Source organism: Pongo abelii, chromosome 7, assembly GCF_028885655.2.
Source record: "Pongo abelii isolate AG06213 chromosome 7, NHGRI_mPonAbe1-v2.0_pri, whole genome shotgun sequence".
In the NCBI taxonomy this organism is placed as follows: domain Eukaryota; kingdom Metazoa; phylum Chordata; class Mammalia; order Primates; family Hominidae; genus Pongo; species Pongo abelii.
In genome coordinates, this window is record NC_071992.2 from 96,072,022 (window position 1) to 96,094,440 (window position 22,419).

At 37.5% G+C, this 22,419-nt stretch overlaps 1 protein-coding gene across 1 annotated transcript in view; it reads right to left on the reverse strand.

The window, feature by feature from the left end:
• ZNF704 (zinc finger protein 704) overlaps positions 1 to 22,419 on the reverse strand; it is a 243,044-nt gene that overhangs the window by 167,667 nt on the left and 52,958 nt on the right. The gene's annotated exons all lie outside the window — the stretch shown is intronic.

Consider the following 22,419-nt stretch of genomic DNA (forward strand, 5'->3'; position numbering starts at 1 on the left):
CAGTTCCAAAGCTGCTTCCATATTTTCAGGAATTTGATATCAGCAACACCCCTCTCTCAGTACCTTTTTCTGTCTTAGACCATTTTCTGTTGCTTATAACAGAATACCTGAAACTGAATAATTTATAAAGAAAAGGAATTTATTTCTTACAGTTACGGAGGCTGAGAAGTCCAAGGTTTAGGGGCCATCTATCTGGTGAGGGCTTTCTTGCTGGTGGGAACTCTTTACAGAGTCCCAAAGTGGCTCATGGCATGACATGGCAAAAGAGTCTGAGTGTGCTAGATCAGGTCTGTCTTCCTCTCCTTACAAAGCCATCAGTCCCACTCCTGTGATAAACTGTTAATTCATTAACCCATTAATCCATCTATCCATAAATAGAATTAACCATTCACCTCTTAAAGGCCTCACTTCTCAAAACTGCCACCTTGGGGATTAAGTTTCAATATGAATTTTGAAATGAACAAACATTCAAACCATAGGAACAGAAATTACTGTTAACATTTCAAATTGTAGGATGCTAGACAATAATACATATAAAAAGTTACAAGGAATAATTATGCAATATTTATTTTGCAATATGCTGAAGTATTAAGTCATAAATTATTTTATAATTGAATTGAATTTCTCTTTTAATTTTTAGACCTGAACTCTGAAGTAAAGGCTTATTTCCCTTGAGTCTAGCCAATACTTAATGATGCATCCTGATGTTTCTTGATTGTCCAGGTAGAAGGGATTTTAAGAGTTTGACTGATACAAGTGCCCAAAATAGCCACTGGTGGTACCTCCAGGTACAGGAAAAACTGAGGCAGCTAGGGTTTGAAGCAGACCCCCAGCAAACCACAGTAATCCTACAGGACAGTGGCTTGACTGTTAAAAGAAAAACAAACAGAAAACAACAATGACAACAACATCAACAAAAAAGATGTCACAAAAACCCCATTCAAAGGTCAGCAACCTCAAAGATCAAAGGTAGGGAAGCCCACAATGATGAGAAAGAATCAATGCAAAAATGCCGAAAACTCAAAAAGCCAGACTGCCTTTTCTCCTCCAAATGACTGCAACACCTCTCCAGCAAAGGCAAAGAACTGGGCTGAGGCTGAGATGGCTGAATTGACAGAAGTAGGCTTCAGAAAGTAGATAATAACAACAAACTTCACTGAGCTAAAGGAGCATGTTGTAACCCAATGCAAAGAAGCTAAGAGTCATAAAAAAACAATACAGGAGCTGATAGCCAGAATAGCTAGTTTAGAGGGAACATAACCAGTCTGATGGAGCTGAAAAAAACAACACGAAAACTTCACAATGCAATCATAAGTATTAAGAGCAGAATAGACCAAGCAGAGGAAAGAATGTCAGAGCTTGAAGATGATCTTTCTGAAATAAGACAAGCAGACAAGAATAGAGAAAAAAGAATGAAAAAGAATAAACAAAACCTCTGAGAAACATGGGATTATGTAAAGAGACTGAACCTATGACTGATTCAGGTATCTGAAAGAGATGGGGAGAATGGAACCAAGTTGGAAAACATACTTCAGGATATAATCCAAGAGAACTTGCCCAACTTAGAAAGACAGGCCAACATTCAAATTCAGGAAATGCAGAGAACCCCAGTAAGATAATCCATGAGAAGATCAACCCCAAGACACATAACTATCAGATTTTCAAAGGTCGAAATGAAAGAAAAAATGTTAAGGACAGTCAGGCCAGGTCACCTACAAAGGGAAGCCCATCAGACTAACAGTGGACCTCTCAGCGGAAACTCTACAAGCCAGAAGAACTTGAGGGCCAACATGCAAAATTCTTAAAGAAAAACTTTTCAACCCAGAATGTCATATCTGGCCAAATTAAACTTCATAAGCAAAGGAGAAATAAGATCCTCTTCAGACAAGCAAATGCTGAGGGAATTCATCACCACCAGGCCTGCCTTGCAAGAGCTTCTAAGGGAAGCACTAAATATGAAGAGGAAAAACTGTTACCAGCCACTACAAAAACACACTGAAGTACACAGATCAGTGGCACTATGAAGCAACCATACAAACAGGTCTGCAAAACAACCAGCTAGCATCATGATGATAGGCTCAAGTTCATACATAACAATACTAACCTTACACTTAAATGGGCTAAATACCTCAATTAAAAGACACAGAATGGCAAGCTAGATAAGGAGCCAAGACCCATCAGTATGCTGTATTCAAGAGACCCATCTCAAGGCCAAAGACACACATAGGCTCAAAACAAAGGGATGGAGGAAAATGTACCAAGCAAATGGAACACAGAAAAAAGCAGGTGTTGCAATCCTAGTTCCTGACAAAACAGACTTTAAACCAACAAAGCTCAAAAAAGACAAAGAAGGGCATGCCATAATGGTAATGGTAAAGCATTTGATTCAACATGAAGAGATAACTATTCTAAATATATATGCACCCAATACAGGAGAACCCAGATTCATTAAGCAAGTTCTTAGAGACCTACAAAGAGACTTAGACTCCCACGAAATAATAGTGAGAGACTTTAACACCCCACTGACAATATTAGACAGATCATCAAGACAGGAATTAACAAAGATATTCAGGACTTGAACTCAGCTCTGGATCAAGTGTTCCTGATAAGATATATACAAAACTCTCCACTACAAAACAACAGAATATACATTATTCTCATGACCACATGGCACTTACTCTAAAACTGATCACATAATCAGAAGTAAAAACACTCTACAGCAAATGCAAAAGAACTGGTATCATACCAGTCTCTCAGACCACAGCACAATCAAATTAGAACTCAAGATTAAGAAACTCACTCAAAATCACACAACTACATGGAAGTTGAACAACCTGCTCATGAATAACTGTTAGTTAAATAATGAAATTAAGGCAGAAATCAAGAAGTTCTTTGAAACTAATGAGAACAAAGAGACAACACACCAGAATCTCTGGGATGTAGCTAAAGCAGTGTTAAGAGGGAAATTAACAGCACTAAATGCCCACATCAAAAAGCTAGAAAGGTCTCAAATTAATAACCTAAAAGAACTAAGTCACAACTAAAAGAACTAGAGAACCAAGAGCAAACAAACCCCAACGCTAGCAGAAGACAAGAAATAACCAAGATCAGAGCTGAACTGAAGGAGATAGAGACATTAAAAACTCTTCAAAAAATTAATGAAACCAGGAGCTGGTTTTTTGAAAAAATTAATAAAATGGATAGATGGCCAGGCCAGACTAACAAAGAAGAAAAGAGAGACAAATCAAATTAACACAATTAGAAATGATAACGGGGATATAAACACTGACCTCACAGAAACATAAACAACCATCAGAGAAGACCATAAACATCTCTATGCACATAAACTAGAAAATCTAAAAGAAATGGATAAATTCCTGGACATATACATCCTCCCAAGATGGAACCAGGAAGAAACAGAATCCCTGAATAGACCAATAACAATTCTGAAATTGAGGCAGTAATAAACACCTACCAACCAAAAAAAAAAAAAAGCCCAGGACCAGACGGTTTCACAGATGACTTCTACCAGAGGTACAAAGAAGAGCTGGTACTATTTCTACTGAAACTATTCCAAAAAACTGAAAAGGGAGGACTCCTCCGTAACTCATTCTATGAGGCCAGCATCATCCTGATATCAAAACCTGGCAGAGATACAATAAAAAGAAAAACAAAACTTCAAGCCAATATTCTTGATGAACATCAATGCAAAGATCCTCAATAAAATACTGGCAAACAGAATCCAGCAGCACATCAGAAAGCTTATCCACCACAATCAAGTTGGCTTCATCTGCAGGATGCAAGGTCGGTTCAACATACAGAAACCAATAAATGTGATTCATCACATAAACAAAACTAAAGACAAAAGCCACAAAATTATCTCAATAGATGCAGAAAAGGCCTTTGATAAAATTCAAGATCACTTCATGTTAAAAACTCTCAATAAACTAGATACTGAAGGAACATACCTCAAAATAATATGAGCCATATATGACAAACCCACAGCCAATATCATACTGAATGGGCAAAAGCTGGAAGCATCCCCTTGAAAACCAACACAAGACAAGTATGCCCTCTCTCACTACTGTTCAATACGGTATTGGAAGTTATGATCAGGGCAATCAGGCAAAAGAATGAAATAAAGGTATTCAAATAGGAAGAGAGGAAGTCAAATTATCTTTGTTTACAGATGACAAGATCTTATATCTAGAAAATCCCATCGTCTCAGCCCAAAAGCTTCTCAAGCCAATAAGCAACTTCAGCAAAGTCTCAAGATAAAAAAAAAAAATCAATGTGCAAAAATCACTAGCATTCCTATATAGTAACAACAGGTAAGCAGAGAGCCAAATCATTAATGAACTCTCATTCACAATTGCTACAAAAAAAATAAAATACCTAGGAATACAGCTAACAAGGGAAGTGAGAACTCTTCAAGGAGAAATACAAACTACTGCTCAAAGAAATCAGAGGACACTAAACAAATGGAAAAACATTCCATGCTCATGGATAGGAAGAATCCATATCATTAAAATGGTCATACTGCCCAGAGTAATTTCTAGATTCAATCCTGTTCGCTTTAAACTACCATTGACATTCTTCACAGAATTAGAAAAAACTATTTTAAATTTCATATGGACTGAAAAAAGCCCAAATAGCCAAGACATAAAATGAATAAAGCTGGAGGCATTACACTACCCATCTTCAAACTATACCTCAAGGCTACAATAACCAAAACAGCATGGTACTGGTACAAGAACAGATACATGGACCAGTGGAACAGAATAGAGAACTCAGAAATAAGACTGCACACCTACAATCATCCAATCCTTGACATACCTGACAAAAACAAGCAATAGGGAAAGAATTTCCTATTTAATAAATGGTGCTGGGAGAACTGGCTAGCCATATGCAGAATATTAAAACTGGACCCCTTCCTTACACCATATACAAACATTAACTCATGATGGATTAAAGACTTAAATGTAAAGCCAAAATTACAAAATTGCTAGAAGAAAATCTAGGCAATAACATTCAGGACATAGGCACAGGCAAAGACTTCATGGTGAAAACACCAAAAGCAATTAGAACACAAGCAAAAATTGACAAATGGGATCTAATTAAACTAAAGAGCTTCTGTACAGCAAAAGAAACTATCATCAGGGTGAACACACAACCTACAGAATCGGAGAAAATTTTTTGCCATCTATCCATCTGACAAAGGTCTAATATCCAGTTTACAAGGAACTCAAGTAAATTTAGAAGAAACAAAACAATCCATTAAAAAGTGGGGAAAGAACATGAAAAGACACCTCTCAAAAGAAGACATCCATGTGGCCAACAAACATATGAAAAAAAACCTCAACATCACTGATCATTAGAGAAATGCAAATCAAATCCATAATGAGATACCATCTCACACCATTCAGAATGGCTATTAAAAAGTTAAAGAACAATAGATGCTGGTGAGGTTGCAGAGAAAAAGGAATGCTTTTACACTGTTGGGAGTGTAAATCAGTTAAACCGTTGTGGAAGACAGTATGGCAATTCCTCACAGACCTAGAAGCAGAAATACCATTTAACCCAGCAATCCCATTACTGGGTATATACTCAAGGGAATATAAGTTATTCTATTACAAAGACACATGCATGCATATGTTCACTGCAGCACTATTCACAATAGCAAAGACGTGAAATCAACCTAAATGCCCAACAATTATAGACTGAATAAAGAAAATGCGACACATATACACCATGGAATACTATGCAGCCATGAAAATGAATGAGATTATGTCCTTTGCAGGGACATGGATGGAGGTGGAAGCCATTATCCTCAGCAAACTAATGCAGGAACAGAAAACCAAACACCACAGCGTGTTCTCACTTATAAGTGGGAGCTGAAGGATGAGAACACATGGACACATGGTGGGGAAAAACACACATTGGGGCCTGTCGGAGTGGGAGACGGGAGGAGGAAGAGCATCAGGAAGAATAGTTAATGGATACTGGGCTTAATATCTAGGTGATGGTATGATCTGTGCAGCAAACCACCATAGCACATGTTTACCTCTGTAACAAACTTGTACATCCTGCACATGTACCCCTGAACTTAAAATAGAAGTCGAAGAAAAAAAAAAGCCATTTTAACACCAAAAATGCAAAGCTGTTCATCTGGCTGAAAATTTCATCATAGATTGGTGGGGTGAGGGACTTGCAGTATACTACTTGATTTTTCTATTAATTCCTTATTTCTAATCATCATTGCAGTCAACATGGTAGTCACTACTAGGGTTTATTACTCTTCCTTTTAGAACGCTACTCAAATGTAACTATAAATGTCATTATCAAACTGTAAAAATTAAACACCTTACCCCTGAAGTAGGCAAGGACTAGGTACATAAAACCTTACCTTTCATCAACAGGCCAATTAGTTGACTGCTGTGCAAGTTTCAAGCTTGGGGACCCATCTCGTCACTTAACAGAATTATTATTGCCTTTTAAGTAGTCATCCCCTGCTTTTCCCTAGCACTTCTAGCTTGTGATGCTGTAGCTCTGGGGAACATGGAGAACAAACTGGAGCAAGAAAATTCCTGTTTTTTGGTAAGATACTGCATCATATTCCCAAGCAGACAATCTGGAATCCATACCTACTCAATTCCAAGGTCTTTGGTGACAAGTCACTATAGCCATCAACTACCTTATCAATTCTGGAATTATGGGGGACCCAGCCTTGAGCTAACATCTTTTCTTAGATAACAGGAAACATTACTTGAGAGTAATTTCACTTACCTAAGAGAAATGTAGAAAGCCCCTGAAAGTCAAGGAAATGAACATACAAAACTAGATATCTTTTTTTCACTGTAGGATTTTTACTTTTTTTCTTTCTCATGAATTTTAACAAAATTTGTTCATTTGCTTTAGTGTCCAAAAGGCACAGGAATAAGAAACAAAGATAAATGGTTTGGTGTTCTACCTATCAAATTAAGCATCACATTTTCCAAGATTGATCATAATTCTGATTATAGTAAAAGTGCCCTGTTATTTCCTAGCATGGTCAGATTTACATGAAAATATGCCTGACTTTGATTTTTAATTGTCCTCCCTCACCCTAGGATTCTCACTTGGCTCCTGTACGTCTGCAGACAGCAATGCACCACATTGGTTGCATTGATCTCTCCCTAAGCTGCCACCTGCCATCGCCTCCCACCTTTGATCCTTTGCCATCATCAGTGTCTTCAAACAGCACTGCTGTGTTCTGCCTGCAAAAACAAGCGTACTCCTCAGTGGAAAAATACCACATTCCAGCTTGGTGAAGCAGGTGGTGTGTTTCATAGGATGGAGCAGAAAGTAGCATCTCTTCCTCTCAAACAAGAAGGAAGACTATTAGCACATCAGCACAGAAAGTCGTGCATGATGAATTTTAAGTGCTGCCTCACAAATGAAAATGTGGTAAAGTTTGAAAAATCAGCTTTGAAAATGCATTAAGTCCATTATTCAAACCCAAAGTCTTAACTTTTTTAAAAAAACAATTTTCCCATCTTTCAAATAAGGGGGATAGAGCAGATGATGTTCAAGATGCTCAAAATTCTTTTTGCTCCGTGAGATCTAAAACCTGACCTTGGCATCACATAACGACCATCACAGTCAACACTGCTCACAACATATACAATGGGATGCCTGGTATGTTTTACAGCTATTATCTGGACCAAATATCCCATTTCATTTCTAGCCTAGGGAGACAGAAGTTGAAAAGGTTTGTGTTTTTTCTTTATGTGGACAATCAGAATTAATGTAATTATATTACTCAGAGTCTGGGAAATGAAGAAACAACAAACATATTTGAACATCAGAGTTTCTGCTACAGGCTCAGAATAACTCAGTTTTTAATTTGTCTTCTTAGAAGAAGGTTCCTTTTTTCCACGAAGGCTCACTCTTCTGAAGCTAAATAGGACCAAATGGAGCTTCAACAACATGGATACAAAATACCACAACCAAGAGTGGGAGCTGTGCCATGCCACAGACACAGACTTGCAAATGCAGGGAATTCTGCCTGATTCTGACTAGGACTGGTTCAGAAAAAGGCTGACACCAAACAGAGCAGCATCCTTCATTGCAAAGGCCTCAGCCAGTGGGTCACTTCTAACGTGACAACTGCAATATAGGGCCATACTGTCCTCCAGCTGATACCATGTATGCACAAAGAAATGACTTTTCATTTTTGCATGGTTTTCCCACACACTGCTGGAATGACCAAAGCAGAAACTCCACGGTTTTGCTACATATGCAGGAGCAACCTTGCAAACTAGTGTGGTTTCATTTTTGAGATCAAAGAAAGCCAACATTAGACCCACTCATCTCAGCTGGGTATGATTCCATAGGGAATACAGCACCATAATTCCATGGTAATAATGTCTCCCTTTATTTACAAGAATGGCAATAGAAGGAGTGACTCAATATAGACAATTCTGAACCCTGAAACATCATGCACATCAATGACAAGCTATGGAAGCCTGTTCCTTACTGGTGTCTTGCTTGCCCAGAGGGTAGGAGATAACCCTGCCTCTGGGTGCCACATGCAGGCGGGTCCAGGGGCTGCTGCTTGTCACTGCTGAGTAGAGTCTGCCATTGTGTGATGAATGAGGCAGGAAGCCCTCAGCCAATGCTAGTGGCTAAGAAGCCATTTCATCAGATTCTTACCCAGTGAAAAGGTGTGTTTTTTAAATAATGAGGAAAAAAAGCTTACTGAATTCTCTAGAACACAGGCCTTGGGACAGCATACCACAACTATTACTTCTAAGTGGGTATCCAATAAACATTTCTAATTGACCCCCCCCCAAAAAAGTTAACAGTGAACCAATATTTACAGGAAAAAAAAGTGTTCAATATATGCGCTCGTTTAGCTTATGAATGTGTCAGCTCTGCTTAATCTATTTCTTTTGTTTGCATTAAAAAAAACAAAAATGTAAATGTATATGTATATTTATATTCATATTTGTATATGTATATGTAGTACACTATTGTCTGATCCACTGAGAGGAAATGACCTGTCTTTTTATAATCTGTTACTGCAGTTATAAAAGTATTAACAATTTAATAAGTAATACCATAAATGAACACTTGTTAAACATAGGTTAAATATTTTTAAAACCACAAAAAGGGCTTTTACCTCGTTTTAACCTTAGCAGACTGTTAAGCATCTTTCTAGTTCTGAAGGAGGCAGTGAAATCCCAAACATTCTTGGTTTTCTCTATTCAGCCTGATCTTATCTAATCTAAAAGAGAAACAGGTTATTCCACCAGCTTTGGACAAACAGTGTGGGGAGAAAGGAAACTCTTTGGCTACAAGGCTAGCTCCTGTGTGGCAGAGGTACAGGAGGTTCCTGGCCTGTGCACACGTGGGATAAGTCCAAAGACTTCCTTAAGATCAAGGAGCAGCAGAACTCCACAATTCCTCCCTCCTAACTACCAGTTTGATTTACTAAACTATTTTACCTCCGATGTGGAAACACACTTTTCAAGAACTCTCTTGTTCTTTGAAATTATATTCCTCCCCAAATTATCTGCAACTGAAGGTAGAAAGATTGTTTTTTTCAGTTGTAGATCTTACTATACTTTGTTTAAATTGCCTACAAAGAAAGGGACAGTTATTAATTGAATGTGAAGATGGATTTGAGGCTTCACACATTGGTGGTGAACCACAAAGTGCATCTCTTTTTAGGTTTATAGCAATATCAACTCCAAATGTTAATTGTAACTTTATTTGTGGATATGTGGAATAAAGTTGTAACTTTATTTGTGGATATGTGGAAAATATGACTACACTGTTTGTTAGGAATGAGTCAAAAGAGAAACTTGTTAGTCCTGAAAAATAAACATGAAGGAGAACACAATTCTTAAATATAGCTTTAATGGAAGGTGATGCATTCTATTATGGTTAAGAAGCACAACAGAGGCTACAATGCTATGCTCCTCATGGTCCTGCCTTAAAAATGTGGTGCAGCTGTCTGGCACTTTTAACATGATCGTTTGATACAATCATTAATACTAGCTACCTGCTTAGTATTTGCAAAATTACATTGCATGTGCAAATAATTGAGGTGATATTTTGAAAACCACATAGTTAATGTATTTATCAACTGTGGTTAGAAAGAACAGTTCCTCCAAAAACAGTTCACAATCACCAGTGCTCAAGATAGTTTTCTGTTTTATTCAGTAGCCTTTGATGAATTTGGTAAAGTCTGATCACATCCAAGTGTCATTAAAGATTAGGGTTATCCTGGAATAATCAATCCCAAAGAACAAAAATACAGTTTCTATAAAGATTTGATAAAACCTCGCATCCAGCTGGGTACAGTGCCTGACATCTGTAATCCCAGCACTTTGGGAGGCCAAGGTAGGCAGATCAGTTGAGGTCAGGAGTTCTAGACCAGCTTGGCCAACACGGTGAAACCCTGTCCTACTACAAACACAAAAGTTAGCCAGGCATGGTGACATACACCTGCAGTCCCAGCTACTCAGGAGGCTGAGGCAGGAGAATCGCTTGAACCTGGGAAGTGGAGGTTGAAGTAAGCTGAGATCGTGTCACTGCACTCCAGCCTGGGCGACAAAAGTGAGTGAGACTTCATTTCAAAAACAAAACAAAACAAAACAAAACCCTCACATCCTGCAGACAAAAGCCACACTTCACTTTAAAAAAATATGTGATAGCAAATTGGATGCAAAAATAGCAGATGACCTTGTAAGATGTTACTTTTAGAAAAGGGCAGCAACGTTAGGCAAATCTATTATGAGATGAATACTATTTTGGGGGTTAAGAAAGCAGAGTTCGTGAGCTTCCTTGAAGAAGTGAGTGTTTGCCAAATCCAGCCAAAACAAACCCTTAGCAGGAGAGAGCAACAAAAGCTTTTCATCATTTAGGAATTAAGCTGTACAAGCAAAGCTCGCCTTGAGAAATGCCAGTGTATGAAAATCAAGATGTAGAGAAGCAGTTATATATATTAAAACAAAATACGATAAAATAGCAAGCACTTCTAGTACATTTATTTACAACACGACTATGGTTTGACTAAGTTGGTCTACATACCATTCTTTACAAGTATATTTATTATTTGAGTTTTGCTCAAAGTATGCAGGTCTTTGTTAAAGGGATCTTAAATTCAAGATGCCTTAGAACAAACTTCTGATTTCCCTCCACTCATATCTACTTTCTTTTGTATTACTCCTGAATTCTTATTTTTTTATTGGCATCACCAACCATTTTTTCCATCCAGCTGCCCAAGCCAGCATTTGTGACACCATCCTGAGTACTCTCTTCATCCTTACTCTGCTCCCTACCAGCTTTATCCTCACCACGGCCTCTTGAACAGAGCCCTCTTCTCTGTTGCTTTTGTACTGGCCAAAGGATTCATAATTACTTCTTTCAGATTTCTACATCTGCCTCTTAATTATTTTTTCTGCTTTCAGTGTCAACACTTGTATACACTCCCTAGCTCCTCATGCCCACAGGGTACCAGGTGACATTTTTGAAATGCCAATCTTATGGTATCACCTGAAGAGCTCTCCATCACCCAACAGATAAAAATCAAATTCTAAAAGTATTCCCAGTTAAGCATAACTCTCCAGCTTTATCCCTTATCATTTCTCCACCCAGAACTCTATTTATAGGAGAGAGAAAAAAGGTTAATATTTAAAAGAAGAATCAATAACAGTTTAAGCCAGTAACAAAATAAATCCTTTGTACTTAGAAGTCTTTAAAATATATATTTGACACATTTGTTGCATTTCCTAGTTTACAAGCAGTATGTATTAATGAGCTATTTTTTTTACAATATAAAAAAAGTATGAGCAAATGCATTCAGTGTGATAACTGTGGTCCAAGCCTACAGTACGTTTATTTGGTATGTTTGAACTGCTCTAATAGTAGCTACCACGGGGAATGTCAGAGTATCTGGTAACAACTAAAGAGGCTCTCTCAAACTCTGGAAATGAAGCCTGCTTTTATGTTTTTAAAGGACCAGAACTGTGATAATACCCATTTAACCTTCCTTTGATTTAGATGGAATTTAAACATCTTCACAATAATTATAATTGTACTAAACATCAATTATGCACAACTGGGAGTCATTTCCCTTTAGGGGACATACAGGAATCATGCTGCAGATTTCTAACTAAATTTAGTTCCAACTAGTCCAGCTAAATACTGCCTGGCCCACAGTTGATGAAACGCTTCCCTCCTTACCATGGATGCTCCTCCCCGCCACCCCAACCCTCAACAAACACTGCCATAGAAAGCTATGTTCCACCCCTAGCAGTGTGAGTGAGGCATTTTCTTCCTGTGTGTTAGAGTAGGAAAAGAGAGAGAGCAAGAGACCAACCACTGTCTTTGGGATAAATGAGATGTTGGACTGAAATGCAAAATTAACTTACGCTTTATTCTAAAGCTGCACTGTTCAATACACTCATCACTAGCCATGTGTGGCCATAGATCACTTGAAATGTGCCTTGTCTAAACTGAAATGTGCTATAAAATATAGAGCAGATTTTTGAGATTTAGCATGCAAAAAAAAAAGAATGGGAAGTGTCTCATTAATGACTTTTTATAGTGATATATGTTCAAATAATGATATTTAAGATATATTGGGTTAAATAATATGAGTTATTAAAATTATTTTTGCCTGTTTCTTTTTCCTATTTTTTAATAAAAATTGTATTTACTTAGAAGCATTCAGAATGTCAACAAAAGAGCTATACCTTTTTTTTTTGCGACTAGAATGGTATTCAGTTGACAGAACAATTATTTCATATAACCTGCATCAGAGATAACTGAAGATGAACCACCATCCCCATATATAACCCATTTGTGCTGTGCACCAAAAAGAATGTGCTTTAAATTTCCATGCCAATTTATAACCCCCATACTGTACCAGGCACAGTTAGTGGCTATCAAAAATACCACTAGGACAGGGCTATCTAAAGACATATGTGGTAGTATGTTAACTATACAAAAAAAGGCACTGTACAGTTTAAAAACAAATCTTACACAGCCTTACATTTCAATTTTTTTCTTTAAAAGGAGTGAGTTGTGTACAAGGGGGTTAATGCTTTACAGCAGGGGTCCTCAGTCACCCCCGACCCAAGAGTCTATGGCCTGTTAGGAACCAGGCTGCAAAGCAGAAGGTGAGCTGCAGTGGGCAAATAAGCATTACCACCTGAGTTCCGCCTCCTGTCAGATCAGTGGTGGCATTAGATTCTCACAGGCACGTGAACCCTATTGTGAACTGCGCACGTGAGGGATCTAGTTTGCACGCTCCTTATAATAATCAAATGATAAATGTAATGCACTTGAATCATCCCGAAACCATACCCCCCCACCATGGAAAAACTGCCTGCCATGAAACTGGTCCCTGGTGCCAAAAAGGCTGGGGACAGCTGCTTTATAGACAAGAAAAAAACTGCAATAGAACCAATTTATCCATCATAATCGTCTTCTTCATCTTCCTCCTCCTCCTCTTTATCTTCCTCCTCTTTATTTTCTTGTTTTTTTTTTGGCCTTGATGACTCCCTTTTTTGAAAGCATCAGGCTTTCCTTTTAGCTTGAAATGCAGCGATATTCTTTGGGTATTTTTCCTGCAGCTTTGAAGCCTTCTTTTCTTAAGGCTGCTTGTCATCTGCAGCCGTGTCATACCACATCTCTCCCAGTTTCTTCGCAACATCATCAATGGATAGGCCAGCATGTTCTCCTTTGATTTTAGGGTGAAACTCAGAATAGAACAGAAGAAAGGTTTAAAGAGGTCTCCTGGGTGCATGTCTCTGAGAAATTCTTAGAAAACTCTGAGAAGTTGATGGGAACATCTGGGCGCTGCTTCCTGTTCTCTTCCCAACAAGTTTGCGCAAAGAATGCATACAATGACTTTTTGCCTCTTGGCGTCTTAGGATTTTGCCTCTAGGCTTCTTAGGATCTCCTTTACTCCTGTTTAGTTATTTTTCCTCAGCAAGGCAAGAGTCACCCAGTGCCCATCTGGCTCTCATTTTCCCTGGCACTGTCTCTATGGATCTCAATGTACCTCAATCACTGTCTCTTTTTCCTATTTTTAATGTAGCTATTACAAATTTTTATATTATAGATATAGTTCACATTAAATTTCTATTGGACAGTGCTGCTTGAATGTTATCCTTTTTAGATAAACAAATGACCAATATCTTGGTTATTACTTGCCTTTCTATAATAAAAGCAGAGTACAGAATCTATACTGACAAGGGGAGATGAAGAGTTTTAAGAATCTCATTATTTCTATTTCTTGATTATTTACATTTTGAGCAGATATAGGGAGGAAAAAAAGATGTTGCATCACATATAAATGTAAACCAATTCTGCAGAGGCAACCTATGGCACGGGCATCACAAAAGTGTACTCCTAAACATTTTAGAATATTCTCATATATCCAATCTGTGCAACAAAGCCAATGGTCCACCTCGTACGACAGTGCTACTGGTCCACCTGAAGTTTTAGTTTTAACTTTTCTCCATTTTGCTGCCAATGATGATTTACACAGAAGGACATTTACTAATTATCCAAGGACTCTTTGGAAGTGATACTTGCAAATGCCCAAGCTTTGCTGATACAGAGAGCATATCCTTCATTAATGGCAGTGACATAAATTATTATTTTAAAAATTCATATTTATGATCAGAATTCTAAATTCACAATGCCATTCTAAACAGGTGACCCATTATAATCTAGCACTAATGTGTGCTTATAATAAAGAACTTATAGTACACAAAAAATTATGAATTTTGAATGTCATTTTTAACATCAACCAAAAGAAGAAGAGTACAAAATACTCTTTAAACACACACATACACACACATACTACATGGGCCAAATTTGTGTCATAAAACAAGCCTGCCTAAGCTATAATTAAGAAAATTGAGAGGCTGGGCGTGGTGGCTCATGCCTGTAATCCCAGCACTTTGGGAGGCCGAGGCAGGTGGATCATGAGGTCAGGAGATCGAGACCATCCTGTCTAACACGGTGAAACCCCGTCTCTACTAAAAACACAAAAAAATTAGCCGGGTGTGGTGGTAGGCGCCTGTAGTCCCAGCTATTCGGGAGGCTGAAGCAGGAGAAAGGCATGAACCCGGAAGGCGGAGCTTGCAGTGAGCAGAGATCACGCCACTGCACTCCAGCCTGGGCAATAGAGCAAGACTCTGTCTCAAAAAAAACGAAAAGAAAAGAAAATTGAGATAACATCAATGTTACTAGTGTTAGTACAAGAAAGAGAACTGCTGGAAAAAGTTCTCGTCTTACCTTACTACCTTCCTTCCCATTTTTATAGAACATTAGGAGAGTGAAGTGGCAGCATATGTGCATTTAGATTACAGAAATTCATCTACAGGCACTTGGCAGGAAGAGAGGGCTATTTTTAAAAACAACAAACAAAAACCTACCATTCCACCATTCCATTCAATGAAATTTTGCCCCAGAGTAAGAAGGGAGACAGAATTGCTTCTTTTTCAAGTGATTTCAGATCCCAAGTCTTTCAAACTCAGTTCTGTTCTTACAGGTAACGGAGGACATTGTAAAGAACAATTTTGTGTGTATTTGATTTGTGTGTTGATGTGAGAATCTAAATCCTCAGCAAGATGGGGCTTGACTGTGTACTGATGGCACAATGTGTTGCATTAAGTCATAATGTCAATTATACTGGTTCCTGCCATTTCCCTGTCTGCATCCCCCTATCTCCATGATTATACTTGAATTTTAGAAAGATCATTTTGGCAAATGTGTAGCAAATAGACTGTAGCAAGAAACCAGAGACAACAGTTATTTGCTGCCCTAAATTACTGAAATGATGGGAAGAGATGGAAATGGATAAAAGTTTCTTGGAAAAGATGTTCTTTATAGCTACTTTATGGGGATTGCTTCAGTTCTTAAGGGGAGTCCACCAATTATACAGTACCAGTATTTCTCTAACATGAATGAGTACATTGATATTCCCCTCAAAATCTATTTTTTAAAAAGAAATGTTCTAAAATTTCAATGCTCTATTTTTTAAAAAGAAATATTTTAAAATGTTAAAGTGACCTTTTTTCTTTTTTTCAGTAGTCTCATACTGGTTACAGAGTTTGTGACCTGAAAAATGTTTAACACATTTAAACATTAAACATTTGTTCCAGGAACTGCTAGGCTTCTAGAGATTCAAAAATAAAAGGTACCATTTTTGTCTTACCTCACTTAATTACAAATTTGACATAGGCGACTTTCCGATAAACTGTCTAAAGTACATAAAAGAAAGGAGAAAATGTAGACACTACCATTGAAAACGGGAGCCAAATTAGTTCACAGCTTCCCATCGTATTTATAGGATTTTGCTTGTAGCTCAGATCATTTCCTAACTTTGAACTCAAAGGTCAATGTGTTTCTGAAGTTCTTTTAAACTATATAATTCCCAGAATGGCATGCTATAAGGAGAAGATGATTTCATTTTATCCAGCAAGTGATAAATATGACATCACTGTATTTTAAAACCCTGAAAAACAAATAGTACCATATGGTTTGTTTTCTTCCAACCACAAACTAACAACCTGTAGTATTCTAATAAACTGCTGTTAGGTCTAAGAATATTTTTGGCCAAATTTTCCTTTTTTCTTTGTTATAACTGGTTTGCTAATACATTTCTCTAGCTTTAGAGTTATAATTAGAAGACAGTTACTACTTTGCATAATCAAATTGTAATTGCTGTTTGGGTGAAATCCAACGAATTTAAGCATCAGTACCTTCAAAACCACGATGTCTGGCAAAAACAGAATAACAAATGTCAGGCTCTAATGATCTAGGTTATCTAATAATGCTTGCTTAACTGTTGAATTATTTTAGAGGCTGGACAAGTAATACTTGACTTATCAATATATTTTGAACATTACATTTGTAAATGACAATAAGTTAATGGTCTCCAATAAACACAAATGGTGATGATAAGGAAAAAAATTCACTTGAGATCAGAAACCTATCCCAGTCTTAGGTCCGTCATTGGTGAAATATGTGTTTCTGGGTGAGTCACTTAACTTTCTGAATCTGTTTACTCATTTGCAAAATGGAAGTTAAGAAATCTAATGATAACAGACATTTGTCAATTTTTTGGAAGCCTCATGGCTGAATTTGCTTCTGTGTCTGGAGAATTTCCTAGCACAGATGTCTCTCACTTTAGAAGCCAAAAAGCCCAGTTGCAAGCACTGGTTCTGTAGAGTGAATGAACGTAACTATGTTTCTAGCTGTTCACCCTCCTGTCCATTTTCTGACCTGGTTCCCCAGCCTTCCCAGCAACTCTGTGAGCTACCTTGAGGGTTTCAAAAAATTTCACTCTTTGTTAAATCAGCCAGAGTCACTGTCTGTTCTTACAACCAAGAAGCCTCACTTCTACTTCAAGGTCTGGTCTGTCCACTTCTCTTCATCTCAACTGTCACTCTTGTCTAAACTACCATAATTTCTTTCCTGTACTAATGTGGTGGCTTCCTGATTGGTCTTCCTTTGTCTATTCTTGTCCTCCTCTGATCTATTTTACACATAATAGCTAAAGTGACCTTCCATTGAGATGAATGAAATCATATTCTCCTCCATAAAATCCTTCTCAGTGACATAAAAATGGAATTTTAACATTCTTCACACAATCAGTATAGCTCAACATGATCTGGCCAGCCTTCTTTTCCAAACTTGAATGTCTATTAACTGATGAGTGGATAAACAAAATGTGGTATGTCTATGAAATAATATATTTTGGCAAACGAATTAAGTACTGACACATGCTATCACATGGATGAACCTTTCAAACATGCTCTCTTTTCCTGTCCTTAAACTCTTGAAGCCTATTTTCCTCAACTCTCCATAGGTATCAATGAAACTAGTATTTTCATCTCTCTCAGAGAGAGATCAGCCCTTGAGTGATTGCTATCCCAACAATTAGCATCGACACTTTTAGTACTTGTTACCCCCAACCCAGTTACTGCTCTCCAATGATCCTAAAAGCTAGGAAAAAATTTTCTTTCTGTTAATGATAAATCTTTAATTCTAAAGAGAAACAGTGCTTGCTCATGTGCTCTCACATACTCTTGCCCTCTCTTTCTGTGTAGTTATCTCTCCTGAGGAAAGTTGAATAATTTGAAGAATACTTTGAGTACCCAACTCTATAATGCACTTACTCCAAATCACCCTCAAAAAAGAAAGTAGTGTTTTATCCTTGAAATCAATCAAGCAATATCCCAGGGGTAAGCAGGCTCTCCTACAGTAAAGATTGTTCCTACCAACCCCAGGAAACTCAGAGGAGGGGTAGTTTGTATTCTTTCCTCTCATGACTCAATTAATTAATTAAAGAATTAATTTTAGGATCCTAGGGCCAAACAATCAGTTGCCATTTTTTCACAGGAAGCTTAGGGCCCTCTTAAAACAATGAAGATTCCAGGTAGTCCGCACTGATAACTCAAAGGGCAGGGAAACCGGCCCCTGTCTCAAGCCCGCACAGCCTAGGGCACTTTTAATATATAAAGTACAATATTGTGGGGTAGGAGGAAGGCAGCCATGAGTACGCACCTTACAGATCTCCAAAAACAGGGAGCTAACTGACCAAGGAAGGGCCCAGCTGCTGGCTGCTGAAACCATCTGCTGCATTTGTGCCAAGGCCACAGCTCCCACATGCTGCTCCCAGCAAATGATGGAGTACAGCAGGGTTACCAATGCAGGGCTCCTGAGGGCCTTGCCTGGCTACCTAGGACACTTCCCTCCAACTTTCCTGCCCTCTCTCCATCACTGCGCTCAGACTAGCACCCTAAACTGACATGCATCTCCCTCCTGTCTTTGCCCCTCCTGTCCCTGCCCCTCCTGTCCCATTTCTCCCTCAGGTGTTTCTCTTACTAAAACGTTTGCATGTTTAATCCTGTCTTGGCATTTGCTTCTCCAATGACCCAGCCTAACACATCTGGATTAATAACTTCCTTAAACTTATATTTTTCTGAAACTAGCAACTTTAAAATTGGTTCTCAAATATTGGGTAAACAAACAGGGAGTTTGTATTGATACTGAGTTCTTCCTTCTCTATTTCAATCATCCCTATCTTGAAAAAGATATCAATAAAAAATTTGGGCTTTTAAATAGATGTATCAAATTAATAACTTTCTTAAAACTAAAAGATTTTCCTTTAATTACAAATTTACCCCCAGTCCTAATGCGAAATGGGAAGGGAACAAATCAGGAACTGTTATTTAAAATTAGCTATATATGTGTCTGTCCCTCTCATTCCACCATAACCTCCAGGAAGGCTGGCACCTCACTCATTATTTTTACTGAGTACTGGGTTTGTAGCAGGTACTCAAGAAATACCTGGTGAATGGAGGCAGGAGATCTGAAACTACAGTAAGGTAGAGAGTAAGGTGGGAAGGGGTTCCCAGATCTCTCTAGTTACATGAAATAAGCAACTGAAATACATGTATTGCTTTTATTATGTAAACCTCAGAAAATAAACTTTGAGTTTCATTTTACAAACCAGAGAAAGTGAAGTTCAACAAAAATCTTAGCTCTAATGAGAATAAGCAAAAGATAAAGTGAGAAACGTTACAGGGAACTGATTTTAAATGACTGAAGAACTCTGCACTCTATGGGCCTAAAATGATTATCCTGCTTTTTGGCCAAAATATCACATATATATTTTAAACATCTATTATATATTTTATAAGATATGGATACAGATATTCCTCAGTACCCATGGGGGGTTGGTTCCAGGACTCCCTACAGATACAAAATCAGCAGATGCTCGAGTCTCTTATATAAAATGCCATAGTATTTAAATATAACCTAGCACATCCTCTGGTATACTTTAAAGCAGCTCTGGATTACTTATAATACCTAATACAATGTAAACACTATGTAAATAGTTGTTATACTATATTGTTTAGGAAATAAAGACAAGAAAATATGTCTGTACATGTTTGTATAGACAATTTTTTTCCAGATATTTTCAATCGGTAGTTGGTTGAACCCACAGGTGCAGAACCCATGGATACACAGGGCCAATTGTATATAGATTTCCTTGTATTGATAAATTTCACTATACTGTAGATTTACTCAAAGTTCACTATTTATACCTGTCAACAGATACATTTCTTCTTAGTAAACAAAAGGAAAATCCTACATCTTCCTACTGTATCAGGTAAAGAAGTTTCTTTAAAACAAAATATTGATATACTTAGGTGACAGTGGGAAGTCTGACATTTATTAAATTTGGTAACAGTAAATGGAAATAGAGTTTGAGAGTTTGATCATTATAATCCACAATGCTTGATTCCTTCATCATCATTTTTTTTAAAAGCAACTTATCTCACCAACTGCTGGCACACTGTATTTATGATGATTAAATTCCTACTATAGCAATGAAAACAAGTATATTAGTAGACACCCCAAACAATGAAGCCTTAAGTAGTATTTCCCATAATAGATTAATACATCTAAATTATACCTTGTCATTGGGGGATTTTTGCTGTGCATTAATGGATTTAAAACCTAATTAACTTTCCCACACTGTTTAAGAACCTCACAATAACACTGGCATGGGCTCATGTACTTTTAAGTACATTCAGTGAACTTGAAAAGGTGGAAAATATCCTACACACCAGAGTCAGAAAAGGCAGAAAACATCTTTCTTCTTCCTCTTTTCATTATTTTCCCCAGCAAGTGCTCCAAGTGAGGTGGAATTAAAGAATAAAGGTATACTTAAAACAACCTATGGCAATTTAAAATGATTAATTCCAGGTCTTTTAACATATACAATGGTCTAATGGAAATTTTATGTAGAATAAGTCCTACAGAATTGCAAGTTGGTACTAAACTGACACTGGAAGTCTAACTTTTGCCCTACAGACTTAGGAGAAAAAAAAAAACAGCACAGTTCTTCACATTTCAAATTGTTAACATGTCAGTTTCCTATGAGACAACCAAACAACAAATACAAATTGAGAAGCCTATGAGGGTCAGGGTATGATAAAATGTTTCACAACCATGCCACAGTAGAAGGAAATAATCCTAAATAATTTAACATGTATTTATATGAAAAACATTAGAAAAGCAAATAATTCCAAGTAGTTAAACAGAAGTAATGAATATGTGAAATTTTTCAATTAAAGGTTAAAGAAAACTAACAGGCCTATAATTTTAGAAAGTCTGACAAATCTGGCAATGGGAGAAAATAATAATTTTCTAGAGAAGATACTTTTGATTTAATATAGAAGAAATGAAACTTTAATTACAAAAAGTGAACAGGCAGGAAAGGCACATTTATTCCTCTTCCAAAGGTACTATTTTCCTGGTTAGCTGTTAGAAACCACTTGGACAAATGCCGGACTTCTCAAACAATTGCTATAAGCTCTAAGTTTCATTATAAATGATTTTTGGCAACAAAATGTGGCACACATATTACAAATAAGCAATCTCTCATGCTACAGCATTTTCTTTCTTTTTTTCATCTGACAAATATTCATGAGTCCCCAGAACATAATTAAGCACTGTTCCAGGGCTAGGGATAAAGCATGAACAGAGTAATCTAAAATCCCTGCCGACGTGGAACTTGTTTTCTAGGTGAGACAAATGATATGCAAGAAAGTAAAAGGTCTAATATGTATGCGCCACCACTGCCACTGTCATTCTGCCAGAATATTGTCCTTTGGTTCAGTGCTATTGGGTGTGGTTTAAATAAAATTATAATGTGACAAAGGCCTTTTTTTTTTTTTTTTTTTTTTTTTTTTACTTGTTTTTAGAAAGACAAAGGCCTTTTGATATTTCGGATAAACCCTCTTGGTTGAGTTTTAAAGTAGACCTATCATACAAAGATTATCAAGATATAAACCAGGCATCACCAACTTTTTTCTTTTTTTTTCTTTTACATATTTTAGACTTTGCAGACCATTTGTGGTCTGTGTCGCCTATTCTTCATTTCTTTTAGGCCATTAAAAAGGCAGGCCAGGCACAGTAACTCACGCCTGTAATCTCAGCACTTTGGGGGGCTGAGGTGGGAGAATCGCTTGAGCTCAGGAGTTCAAGACCTGCCTGGGTAACACAGTGAGACACCATCTCTACAAAAAATAAAAATAATTAGCTGGGCATGGCTGCAAATGCCTGTAGTCCCAGCCAAGCTACTCTAGAGCCTGAGGCAGGAGGACTGCTTGAGCCCAGAAGTTCAAGGCCACAGTGAGCTACCTTTGCGTCACTGCACTCCAGCTTGAGCGACAGAACCAGACCCTATCTCTATTTGAAAAAAAAAAAGAAAGTAAAACCATTCTTATGTTACAGCCCACAGAAAAACAGATCAGGGGCTGAATTTGGCCTGCAGCCATAGTTTACCAACCTCTGACCAAAGATCTGTGTACACTTACTTTGAAGTGGCTA